This window comes from Sus scrofa, chromosome 15 (assembly GCF_000003025.6).
Source record: "Sus scrofa isolate TJ Tabasco breed Duroc chromosome 15, Sscrofa11.1, whole genome shotgun sequence".
NCBI classification, from domain to species: domain Eukaryota; kingdom Metazoa; phylum Chordata; class Mammalia; order Artiodactyla; family Suidae; genus Sus; species Sus scrofa.
In genome coordinates, this window is record NC_010457.5 from 83967282 (window position 1) to 83980287 (window position 13006).

The following is a 13006-nucleotide window of genomic DNA, read 5'->3' on the forward strand; positions in this document are numbered from 1 at the left end:
CTCACCTAGGTAGCTCTGTGCTCCATTTTTGGCTGCTGTGTCTTCTGAGATCCTCTCCTGCATCTGGGTTCTCTTTCCTCCAATTTGTTCTCCTGAATCTGCCTCCCTGAAGCATAGTCACATGACTCCCCTGCTCTGAACTTCACTCCTTTTCTCCACAGCCCACACAATGAAATCTGGTCTTTCACCAGAGCTAAAGACCTTCCACACTGTTTCTAGCCTCCTACTCTCTGCCTTTTCTTCCTTCCCCCATTGTCTTTTTTTTTTTTTTTTTTTGGCTACACCCATGGCATGTGGAAGTTCCCTGGACCAGGGATAGAACCCATGCCACATCAGCAGCCTGAGCTGCTGCAGGGACATCAGAGCCTTAACCTGCTGCACCACAAGGGAACTCTCCTACTAACCTAACCTCTGAATATTGTAACTGCAATCTATGCTTTCCCATCATACACTTTTCCTCACTGTTTGAAATGCAATATACATAGCACTAATGAGATTAGATATATTTCCAAATTAAAAGCTGCTCTTCAGGGAGTTCCCATTGTGGTTTAGCAGGTTATGAACCTGACTGGTATCAGTTAGGATGTGGGTTCAATCCCTGGCCTCCCTAAGTGGGTTAAGGATGCGGTGTTGCCATTAGCTGCAGTGTAGGTTGCAGACACGGCTCAGATCTGGTCTTTCTATGTCTGTGGTGCAGCTCCCATTCAACCCCTAGCCTGGGAACTTCTAAATACCTAGGCTATGGCCCTAAAAAAAAAAAATTAATTAATTAAAAAGTCTGCTCTTAACCACAGTTGCTGGGTAAAAGTGCCTGGTGTTTGTGCTTTTCGCCTTAGGAAATTACGTCAGCACAACCCATTTCTATAAACTCTATTGGGTTGTAGCCCTAAAACTGTATTCTCCAGCGATTTAGACATAGTATAGAAATTCTTAGTGTACTTGGGATTATCACAAGTAGAAAAGAAAAAATCAATTTTTTCTCTAAACTTTGCTGCCAGTGAGAAATGTAAAATAAATATCTCTTCACTAACTAAGGTATTTAGTGGAGACAGTAGACAAGGTAAGTAAGATAATGAAGAATGGTTTTGTATTGTGTCTTGGGCTACAGTCTTTACTGTCTTTACAACTTTAAAAATCTTGTCTTTAATATTTTACAGAGTGATGGAGCTTGTTTCATCTTGCTCCCATTTTGCATTCCCTGCATTGACTTAGTGCTACACAGCACAGTTAAGTCCTTGGTAGGATACATCATGTGCTTGGAGGGGCTTGAATAGGACATAAGTGGAATGTGGGGGGGGGTGCTGGACAAGAACACAGTGTTTAGTGGGCAAAATCCAGGCTGTGGGAGGATTAGTCACATGACTCACAGGAAAAATTCTGCTGCAAAGATAACGGATCATTTGCTTCCTGAATGAGCCATTCAAAAGGAACCTTTGCCAAATCACTATAAACTCCCCTGATGAGATTTTGCAGAGACTCCTACTCAGGGCTGACTGGTATATAAAGGAACTGGCTGTGGTGCAACCTTTCCAACCTTTACAACTTTTAATTTTTTAATGGCTCAGGAGGTAGGGTGTTAGAAGTCTTTCTGGTCTGCAAAGGGTACTGTTAACTTAGAGCATGATTCTTTTGGTGTGTTTTGATAAAAACCAGGTATAATGTTTTCTTGTAAAACATCAGTTTTGGTTATAGTTTGAGTTTATTTTTTAACGAGAACTTGAAGAATTAATCTTCAGTGCTTATTGTCACAAGGAGTAATCAGAATTGAACTTTGGACTTCTGCCCCATACGCAGTTTATGTACAAGGTAAAACAAGATCCCTTACAGTTTATAATTTAAAATAAAGTTTAGTTGCCACTTGGTTAATTTTCTGGTTTTTGGTTTTGGTTTTGTTTTATTTTGCTTTTTTAGGACTACACCTGCAGCATATGGAGGTTTCCAGGCTAGGGTCAAATCAGAGCTAGCCGCTGGCCTACACCACAGCTCATGGCAACACCAGATCCCCAACCCACTGAGCAAGGCCAGGGATCGAACCTGCCTCTCATGGGTTCTAGTCGGGTTCGTTAACCACTGAGCCACAATGGGAACTCCCGTCGCTTGGAAATTTTGAATTTGAATGTGATGATATAAATCTTTCTGTCCTAATCAAGTTTTTGAAGCTGAATTAAAATGAGTCTTCCTAATATTTCTGGCTTTAGTAACTACCAGGGATGGTTGATTATATCTGAACCATGTACTGGTAGACTGGTAATTTTTTTTTTTATTTTTATTTTTTTTACTTTTTAGGGCTGCACTGCAGTATATCGAGGTTCCAAGGTTAGGGGTCAAATCGGAGCTCTAGCTACCAGCCACAGCCACAGCCACGGCAGTGGCAATGCCAGATCCTTAACCCACTGAATGAGGCCAGGGATCAAACCCACAACCTCATGGTTACTAGTTGGATTCATTTCTGCTGAGCCACTACAGGAACTCCACAAAAGTAATTTTGATGGTTCCTAACCCGAGTTCTTCTATGTCATCATCATGGTCATCAATCAAATTTTATTGATGAATTATCAGATGCACAGAATTGTCTTAGCACACGGTAGAGTTTTAAAAAGCTTTTTTGTAGAGCTAGAGGGGCATTTCAAACAAATGCTTTTTTCCCCCCCAGAAAATGGTACATAAAGAGCAATCACAGCATAAGATACTGGGTAGACACTATCTTTTGTACTTTTATTAAAGCGTAGTATTTTAGTAAATGTGTGTGTATGTGCATTTTCTCTTTTTTCTTCTTTATAAGTAAAAAGAGAAGAAATTAAAACAGAATGAAAGAATAGGCTTGAAAAATCATCAAACCTGGAGAGTAATTTTTTTTTTTTTTTAAACAATTGAGTCTGTACCCACGGCATATGGAGATTCCCAGGCTAGGGGTTGAATCAGAGCTACAGCTGCCGGCCTACGCCACAGCCACAGCAATGCCAGATTCTTAACCCACTGAGTGAGGCTAGGGATTGAACCTGCGTCCTCATGGATGCCAGTTAGGTTCATTAACCGCTGAGCCACAACAGGAAGTCCAGAAGAGTAATTTTTAAAGCTATCTTGTGAATAAATGAGCCTACTAGAGAGAGGTCTATGTGTTGAAGGAAAAAAAAAAATTGCTGTCACATTTTAGGATTAGAGATTTCTTCTTCTTCTTCTTTTTTTTTTTTTTAACTTAAATGGAACATGTTTTATCTTCTCATAAAATATTGTTTCTTTGCCTTCTGAGAAATTAGGTCAAGTTGAACACTATACTTTGCTGGTATAGTTAGGTATTTCTACTAAAGGATTGTTCCAGAAGTTTGGCAACGATTAAGGCAAATTAGAGACTATTAATAGGTCTTCATCAGGGTATTGGGATTGTGCATTTGTTCTACATTTATACACAGGTTGATGGAACCATTTCATAGTGACTTTTAAAAAGCTGTTTGAGGTTTACCTTTAACTGGAGGTTTAAAGGTGTTTATGGAAAATATGCTTAGTCTCCTTTTAGAAAACACTTGCTTTATAAATTGAGAGTTTTCTTACTGTCAGCTCTGGGTAAGGTGTAAATTATGCTTGTTATGATTGCTGAGGAGCTCAGTGCTTAGTCTTTGAGATTATGTAAGATTGAGCAAAGGAGGTTAAAAAGCTGAGATGCCCCAAATCTTATGAACTTTCTTCTCAAAAGATAAATTGAAAGGAATTTTCTGTTGGCCACAGAGGCTGATGAAAGGTCTGTGGTGATGTACTGTATGACTTTAATCTCTTTTTCAGCTTCTCCCCCTTCCTGCACAAAAGGAAGAAGAGATAATCAAGGAGCCACTCTCTCATAATTTACATGATAACCCCAGCAAGCTTAATTGACAGACCAGGTTCCCAGGAAAAAAGCTGCAGACACCTGAGGATAAACTACTTCGAACAGCTTTTATCTTAAAGCTGACCTGGAAGACTTTGACTCCCAGTTACAAGGTAAGTTAGAAGAATGCAAGCTTAAATCACAGGCAGGGTTAGATTAGGCAGTGCTTAGTGATGGCAAAAGATTAGTGAGATATTACCAAATCACAGGAATGTGTTTCTATATTTTATGTGTATCAGATCTAAAAATAAGACATGGTAATTCTGGTTATGTGTAACCATCTTAATAAAAAGTGGTGCAGCCATTTTTTTTAAGAATGGGAAATTAAAAAAAAAAAAAAAAAGCCAAAATATCTAACCTTTTCCTGTCTGCATTCTGGCCATTATGTGAAAATAAGATGTTCCCCTTCCTTTCTTGAATAATGAACCTGCATCCTAAGCCTGCAGATGGGTGGAAGGTTATCCTTGCTTTCATTAGATATGCATGGACACACATTCTTAAAATGCATCCAGTTTCTCTAATCTTTCATTGTAAACAGGTAGAAGATTGATTATATTCTTTTTGCGTGTGAAGCTGAAGTAACTAATACGATACCACTGATGTTTGCTGTGGGTTCCTTGTCATCTTTGATATTTGCAGTTACCATTTTCAGAGCCCCTTCGCAAACACTCTTTGACATCTTAGGCTCGGTGAGTTTGGTCTTCCCAGTTTAGACATATCCCTCCCAGTTTTACAAAGCTTTCTACTTTCTTGAGACCCCCAGAGTGGGAGGGCTTACCATTACAGCCCTTGGGGATCTTTTGAAATGTATGTCCTCTATTCAAACCCTTATTTTCTCTGGGGCATAGGGACAGCCATGGTGGTGGTGGTGAGAGTTCAGACATCTGGGAATTTGGAAAATGCTTGCGGGTGTTCTGATGTCACGTCTGTCCTTTCCTTGCGTGGACTGCTCCCTCTTGGTAGTATAGAAATCAAGGCCCATTCATTTAGTGTAATCACTGTTATGTCAGAAGCTTTCTGCTTATTACTGTATTATTTAAAGTTACATTTTAAAGCATAGCTTGCAGACTGGTGACCTATAGGCCAAATTTTACACTGTAATTTTTTTAACCTGTAAAAAAAATTTTTTTTAAACTGAGTTAATTGCCAACATTGGACATTCTGGAAACTTCACATTAAGAAAAAAAAAAGAAAAACAGACACTTGGAGTCCCTGGTGGCTCAGCAGGTTAAGGATATGGCATTGTCACTGCTGTGGCTCTGGTTATTACGGTGGTGTGAGTGGGTTCAATCTTCTGCATGCCACAGATGCGGCCAACCCCCCTCTCCCAAAAAACCCACATAACCACTTCTTTTAGAAGATTAATAATTTAGTCTTATTACTATTTCAAGGACTAAAGTTTGCTAGTCTTTACCCAACCAGCCTCACAGATTTATGTTAGCTGCCTGGCATCTATAGGCTTTTGAGGTCAAGATTACTTCTTTAAGCTTAAATTTCTTCTCTCCTTACATGCAGTCACTCTCCCTTAGTCTTTATTCTCTGTTGGCATTTTATTTTATTTTATTCTTAAGTCTTTTTTTTTTTTTTTTGGTCTTTTTGCTATTTCTTGGGCCGCTCCCGCGGCATATGGAGGTTCCCAGGCTAGGGGTCCAATCGGAGCCATAGCCACTGGCCTACGCCAGAGCCACAGCAACACAGGATCTGAGCCGCGTCTGCAACCTACACCACAGCTCATGGCAACGCCGGATCGTCAACCCACTGAGCAAGGGCAGGGACCGAACCCGCAACCTCATGGTTCCTAGTCGGATTCGTTAACTACTGCGCCACGACGGGAACTCCTTATTCTTAAGTCTTTTTGCTATTTCTTTGGGCCGCTGCCGCTGCATGTGAAGGTTCCCAGGCTAGGGGTCTTATCGGAGCTGTAGCTGCCAGCCTGTGCCAGAGCCACAGCAACGTGGAACCCGAGCTGCGTCTGCAACCTACATCACAGCTCACGGCAACCCCAGATCGTTAACCCACTGAGCAAGGGCAGGGACCGAACCCGCAACCTCATGGTTCCTAGTCAGATTCGTTAACCACTGCGCCACGATGGGAACTCCCATTTTATTATTTTATATAAAATGTGTGCACTGTGAGAATGATGGCTTTCTGAGGTTAAGCTAACACGTGCCAGGCTTGCCTATGAAGAAGGAAAACTTTTCCAAAACCAGACAGTCCATTGTTCTTAGTCTGGAAATCTGATTTGCCCAGTGATAAGGTCTGAGTCATTTTTTTCCAGCCCTTGAGATTGTCATCTCAGAGTCTAATATGTCACAGCCTAAGGGTTCCGTTGTCTGATCTGACCATTTTGATCCCAGGGAGATAAAAGTGATTCTTGGAGTTGGCTTCTTTTTTGAATGATACTTGTGGTTGTTTAGATTGCATCTTCTGCCCTTAATCATTCTGGACATCGGAGTGATTCAGGGAGCTGTATGCTCTGTCATCTACATGTACGGAACTTTTGACACTGAGAAATCTCGCTGTCAGAATCAGACCAGCATAGAGGCTTGTAGTTAATCACAAAACTTCTCTTTCCCCATCTTGGATCACTATATATTTTGGGGGACCAGACTACTTGGTCCTCTTCATTTGATGTTAAATCCAACTTCCATGTAGTAATAAAGAGTCCTAACCATGAAACATTTCAAATCATAGGTTCCTTATGGGCATGGCACTTCTCTGCTTGCATTAGCTAAACTCGAATATTAATTATTCGATCACAGTTTAGGATGGGAGGGAGCTGACTTGATCCCAAAACAGTGATTCTTAGCCTAACCACCCAATTTTCAAATGGATAGTGCCTGTTCCTTAAGCAGATTTGAGGCCTCAGGATATTAATTTTTAGTGTTGAAGCAAAGAAGAAGGCAGGCTGCCTGGATTGGATGTTTACTTCTAGTAGTTTGCTGTCCTCTGGTTACATTACTCCTGCTCTATTTCATGGACTCTCTTAGGTCAGTATGGCCAAGGGGCTCTTGATACTTGACAGTTGTAAAGATGAAATGTACATGAGTCCCTTTGACTATCAAGTTTAAGTTCACGGAAACAAAGTAACTGGAAATTTGTTTCCATACATTTGCTGAGTTGTGACTTGATTATATGAGGCAGAAATTAAACTCTTCTTAAAAGGAAAAAGCAGGTGATCAGCATCTTTTTTCCTTAAGGGAGTGTGTTTCTTTTCACTCCTCTTTTGTGATAGGAATTAGTACACTTGCATATGTACTCAGCAGTGCTTTCAGAAAGCTCCTTTATCTCGTTTTCTTGGCATTCCTGTTATCAGCTCCACATTCCAGTTCCTTTAGTTTCCTGAGGAAAGGCCAACCAGGACCCCCCAAAATGGAACCAAAGTGTTTGAGAACCATGATTGACATATAAAACAGGTTGAAATGTGTTGAAAAAAAGTAAACATGGTAAACCAACGAACCCATCAGCAAATATAACATAGGCAAAAAGTAGAAGAGAAAGGGTTTTTAACCTTGACATGGCAAGAAAGCTGATACTTGCTCTCTTTTAGCAGTTATGAGGATCATGAAACTTCTCCCCCCGGTAGTAAAAACAGAGAGAATATCCAATGAGAAGTGGCTGTGCTGATACCATTTTATTTGACCTCTTTCTTCAAAAGGTGATCAAAGATATTTCTTTGTTTTTGTAGGGGAAGAGTTTCTTTCTTTTTCTTTCTTTCTTCCTTATTTAGGGTCATTGTAAATTCATAGGTTTTAGAAATATTTGTTATGTTTTGATTAGTTGCAGTGACTTGTTTTTTTCTGGATGCTCAAAAGAAAACTTTGTTCCTTGGGAACCCCTTCAGGTTGGTTCCTATATACACATACAGAAAAGAGAACTTAAGTGAATCACACTGGATTTTTACATGAACATTCTATATAATCAGCACCTAGATCAAGGTACAGAACAATCCAGAAGTACCCACATCCCAATAGTTTCTTTGACCCCGCTTTTTGATACAACAGGGTGCTTTAAGCTCGTCTTGTTCATTTCACTGTTCATCTAAGAATCAGTTATTAATTACAAGGAACTCTGGTTCCTTTTGGTAGAAAGTGAAATTTAGAAGCCATAGTCAGGTATTAAGTGTGCTCATTCTTAGTGGTTATTAGTGTTTCCAGGCTTTTTTTTGAGGGATCAGAGTGAGAAATACATATACATTTAAAAATAAAAAGTTATAGGAAGCAGAGCAAGATGGCGGAGGAGCAAGAGGTTGCACTCACCTTCTCCCACAAACACATCAAAAAGACACAACTACATGTAAAACGACTCACACAGAGCATCAACTGAATGTTGGCAGAAGAAATGAAACCTCCAAAAAGGGCAAGAAACTCTTGACATAACTGGGTAGAACAAAAGAAGAAAAGAGAGGGAGAGAAAAGGAATTAGGACAGGACTAGCATTCCCAAGAGGGATCTGTGAAGGAGAAAATGAATCCACATCCTGGGAAGCCACCTAACTGACAGAAAGATCAGCCCGGTCTAAGTGACCTCAAAGTTGCGAGAAAAGTGCAGCAGCTGGACTGAGAACAGCAAAGCAGAGTGAGCACAGATCATCTGAACCACCACCCCAGACACCACAGCCTGAGATGCTTGGGGAGGGGCTGGGCGCTGAGACTTAGGCTCCGGAGGTCAGTCCCACGGAGAGGCCCGGGGTTGGCGGTGTGGGGACAGCCTGAGGGACTAAGGTGCAGTGTACCATGGGCTGGGGAGGGGAACGCCATGTCAGAGGGAACCCAGGAGAAGGTCTGGACCTGCAGGAGAGGCAAGGCACCATTGTTGGGCTAGAAGAGGAGGGGCGGACCACCATACGAAACTCCCTGAGCTGGAGCGTGCGCATGCCTGTGGGCTCCAGAGGGCAGATGGCTCTGGCGCAGACTAGGGGCTGCAAGAAGCCTCTTGCTCACTCAGGGGAGACTGGGCGCTTCTTGCGCAGGCTACTGGTGGCCAGGCACCTCTTATGTGGGCTAAGGGCATCAGGAGGCTAAGTGCAACATGGTGCCTCTTGAACCCCATCTACAGGTGGCAGGGACAGACCATGGTGGTCATCTCAGAGGCCAGAGGGAGGCGTGGCTTGACACCACTGGGGTCCTGTGAGTGGGCTCCCCCTGCGACCCCAGTCACCTCAGGGGTTGGCAAAAAAAATAAAAGGGAGCATTGCAACCAAGCAGCATACACTGTTGCTCTCACTCCCCTGGGAACACACCTGCCCTGCAGCTGCCACTGCCATACGCTCTGGGCAGCACCCAGACACTTGGTCACTGTCCCTTCCCAAGACCCTACAACTAGGAGCAGCTGGTGCAGCACCTCCTGAGTGGGCTAAGTGGGACATGGTGCTTCTTGCATGGTCTGCAGGTGGCGGGGGCGAACTGCCACAATCATCTCTGACTCCAGAGGTGTGCATGGCCCACCGCCACTAGAGGTCCATGAACAGACACCACTTGCAACCCCATTCACCTCAAGGGCACCGCAGAGGAGAGCATTGTGACCAAACACCACCTGTTGGTACTCTTGCATCCCTGGGAACACACCCGCCCTGCTGCTGCCACTGCCAAATGCTCTGGGCAGTACCCACATGCCTGATCTCTGTCACTTCCCAGGATCCTGCAACTAGGAGCAGCCTGTACAGCACCTCCTATGTGGGCTAAGTGAGATGAATTGCTTCATGCAAGGTCTACAGGTGGCAGGGGCAAACCAACACAGTTGTCACTGACTCCGGAGGTGGTCATGACCTGCTACCACTAGGGGTCCCTGAACAGGCACCACCTACAGTTCCAGTCACCTCAGAGGAGGGCATTTCAATTGAACACTAGCTGTTGTTGCTCTCACTCCCCTGGAAACACACGCACCCTGCTGCTGCTACTGCCAAATACTCTGATCACCTTGCAGATCTGCCTAGAGCTCATTACCACTTCCCAGGACCTTGCAACTAGGAGTAGCCTGTGCCACATTCCTGCAGGTCCTTGCTACTGTTGAGAGCCCAACCACCAGGCATTGACTGCTGGCCCTACCGATTGCCTCCTTCTCCCTGAAAACACACTGAGCATCCTGGGGATAACAACTTGCTCACACCAAAGAAGAGACAGCAAATATTCAAACTCCCACACCAAAAATAAATAGTAACCCCTCAAAAATACAAAGGGGTATTCTTGCATAGAAGTGGCCTTACAAGACTACAGTTTGACTTCCCCAAACTCACAGAAAAAGAAAAGCACAATTAAGATGAAGAAGCTTGGAAACTATTCCCAGTTAAAGGAACATGAGAACTCACCTAAAGCAGTCAACAATGAAACAGACCTCTGCAGTCTGACAGACTTGGAGTTCAAAAGGAAGAAAATACTAAAGGAATTAAGGCTGAATATCAAGGAATTAAGAGAGGATGTGAACAGTAATGCAGATTCCCTCAGAAAGGAACTAGAAAATATGAGGAGCCAAGAAAAACTAGAAAATTCATTTGCAGAGATACAAACTGAGCCAAAGGCAGTAAAGAGCAGAATGAGTAATGCAGAGGAACGAATTAGTGATGTGGAAGATAGAATAATGGAAATCACCCAATCAGGACAGCAGTCAGAAAACCAAATGAAAAAACATGAAAGCAATATAAGAGACCTATGGGATAATATAAAGCTGGCCAATCTACATATAATAGGATTCCAGAAAGAGAAGAAAAAGAAAAGGGGATTGAAGATATATTTGAAGAAATTATGGCTGAAAACTTTCCAGATCTAAAGGATATCAAGATACAGGAAGCACAGAAGACCCCAAACAAGTTGAGCCCAAACAGGCCCACACCAAGACATATTATAATAAAAATGGCAGAAGTTAAAGAGAGGATTCTAAAGGCAGCAAGAGAAAAGCAAAGAGTTAATTATAAGGGAACCCCCATAAGGCTATCAGCTGATTTCTCTACAGAAACACCACAGGCCAGGAGGGAGTGGCAAGATATATTTAAAGCACTGAAAGGAAAAAATTTGCAGCCTAGAATATCTATCCAGCAAGAATATCATTTAAAATAGAAGGGGAAATAAAGAATTTCTCCAACAAACAAAAGCTAAAAGAGTACAGCAATACGAAAACCCATTCTAAAGGAAATGGGGAAAGGGCTTCTCTAAATTAAAAAAAAAAGAGGAAGAACTAGGATGGAGGAAACCACTATTGGAAAGCAATCACTTAAATAAGCCAACATACAGATCTAAACATGAAGATGTTAAATAAGAGAGAGAGAGAGATATCAAGATCATACAGTGTGGGGAAGGAAAGAAAGAAAATAAAGATTCTTTTTTTATATTAATGATGTGTTTGAGCCTATATGACGGCTAAAGCAAGCAGATATAGGAAGGGTTTAACATACTTAAAAAATAGGGCAATCACAAAGCAAAATCGAACATTACATTCACAAAAACTGAGAAGTACTTGAGCTTAAAATGAAACCATCCAACTAAAAAAAGAAAAGAGAAACCTAGAATCAACTGGAAAACAAGGTTTAAAATGGCAATAAATATATATCTATCAATAATAACCTTAAATGTCAATGGACTGAATGCTCCAATCAAAACACACAGAGTGGCAGATTGGATAAAAAAGCAAAAACCTTCAATCTGCTACCTATAAGAAACTCACCTTAGGGCACAGGACACATATAGGTTGAAAATGAGGGCATGGGAAAAGATATTTCATGCCAATGGACAAGACAGGAAAGCAGGAGTTGCAATACAAAACAGACAAACTAGACCTTAAAATGAAGACCAAAAGGAAAGACAAAGAAGACATTATTTAATGGTAAAAGGATCCATTCAAGAAGAGGATATTGCAATTGTCAACATATATGCCCCTCATATAGGAGTGCCCAGATACCTCCAACAAATACTAACAGACATAAAAGGAGAAATTGATGGGAATGCAATCATAGTAGGAGACTTCAACACCCCACTCACTTCAATGGACAGATCCTCTAGACAGAAAATCAATAAACCAACAGAGATCCTTAAGGACACAGTAGAAAAGTTAGACTTAATTGACATTTTCAGGACACTACATCCAAAAAAATCATAGTACGCATTCTTCTCAAGTGCACATGGAACATTCTCAGGAATTGATCACATACCAGGGCACAAAGCTAACCCCAACAAATTCAGGAGTAGAGAAATTATTTCAAGTATCTTCTCTGACCACAATGGCATGAAATGAGAAAGCAACCACAGAAAAATAAATGAGAAAAAACCTACTACATGGAGACTAAACAACATGCTACCAAAAAAAACCAATGGGTCACTGAGGAAATCAAGAAGAAGCTAAAAAATACCTCGAGACAAATGATAATGAAGACACAACTTCTAAAAATCTATGGGATGCTGCAAAAGCAGTGCTCAGAGGGAAATTCATAGCAATACAGGTCTTCCTCAAGAAAGAAGAAAAATCTCAAATCAACAACTTAACCCACCACCTAAATGAATTAGAAAAAGAAGAACAAGAAAAACCTAAAGTCAGCAGAAGGAAGGAAATCATAAAGATCAGAGAGGAAATCAATAAAATAGAGATTTAAAAAACAATAGAAAAAATTAATAAAACCAAGAGCTGGTTCTTTGAAAAGGTAAACAAAATTGGCAAACCTCTGGCTAGACTCACCAAGAAGAGGAGAGAAAAACCCCAAATAAAGAAAATAAGAAATGAAAAAGGAGAAATCACAACAATACTGCAGAAATACAAAAAACCGTAAGAGAACATATGAACAATGATATGCCAACAAATTTGACAATCTGGAAGAAATGGACAGTTTTCTAGAATCTTACAGCCTGCCAAAACTGAATCAAGAAGAAATAGATCAACTGAACAGACCAGTCACTAGAAATGAAATTGAATATGTCATAAAAACACTCCCTACAAATAAAAGCCCAGGACCAGATGGCTTCACAGGTGAAGTCTACCAAACATACAAAGAAGTTATACCCAACCTCCTTAAACTTTTTCAAAAGGTTGAAGAAGAAGGAACACTCCCAAAGATATTCTATGATGCCAACATCACCCTAATTCCAAAACCAAACAAAGATACACCAAAAAGGAAAACTTTAGGCCAATATCTTTGATAAATATAGGTGCAAAAATTCTCAACAAA

The 13006-nt window shown here is 41.2% G+C and overlaps 1 protein-coding gene across 14 annotated transcripts in view; it reads left to right on the forward strand.

Moving 5' to 3' along the window:
• The window catches only part of OSBPL6 (oxysterol binding protein like 6), a 228556-nt gene that overhangs the window by 94535 nt on the left and 121015 nt on the right, over positions 1-13006 (forward strand). For 10 of the 14 annotated variants that reach the window (XM_021075890.1, XM_021075883.1, XM_021075892.1 and 7 more), the window contains exon 2: positions 3778-3972. The exons of 2 other annotated variants lie outside the window; for them this stretch is intronic. The gene's annotated coding sequence lies outside the window, so the exon portion shown is untranslated. Of the gene's footprint in view, positions 1-2974; positions 3973-13006 lie in introns of those variants that run through there. 2 more of the 14 variants (XM_005657560.3, XM_003483689.4) reach the window with 2 other exon arrangements.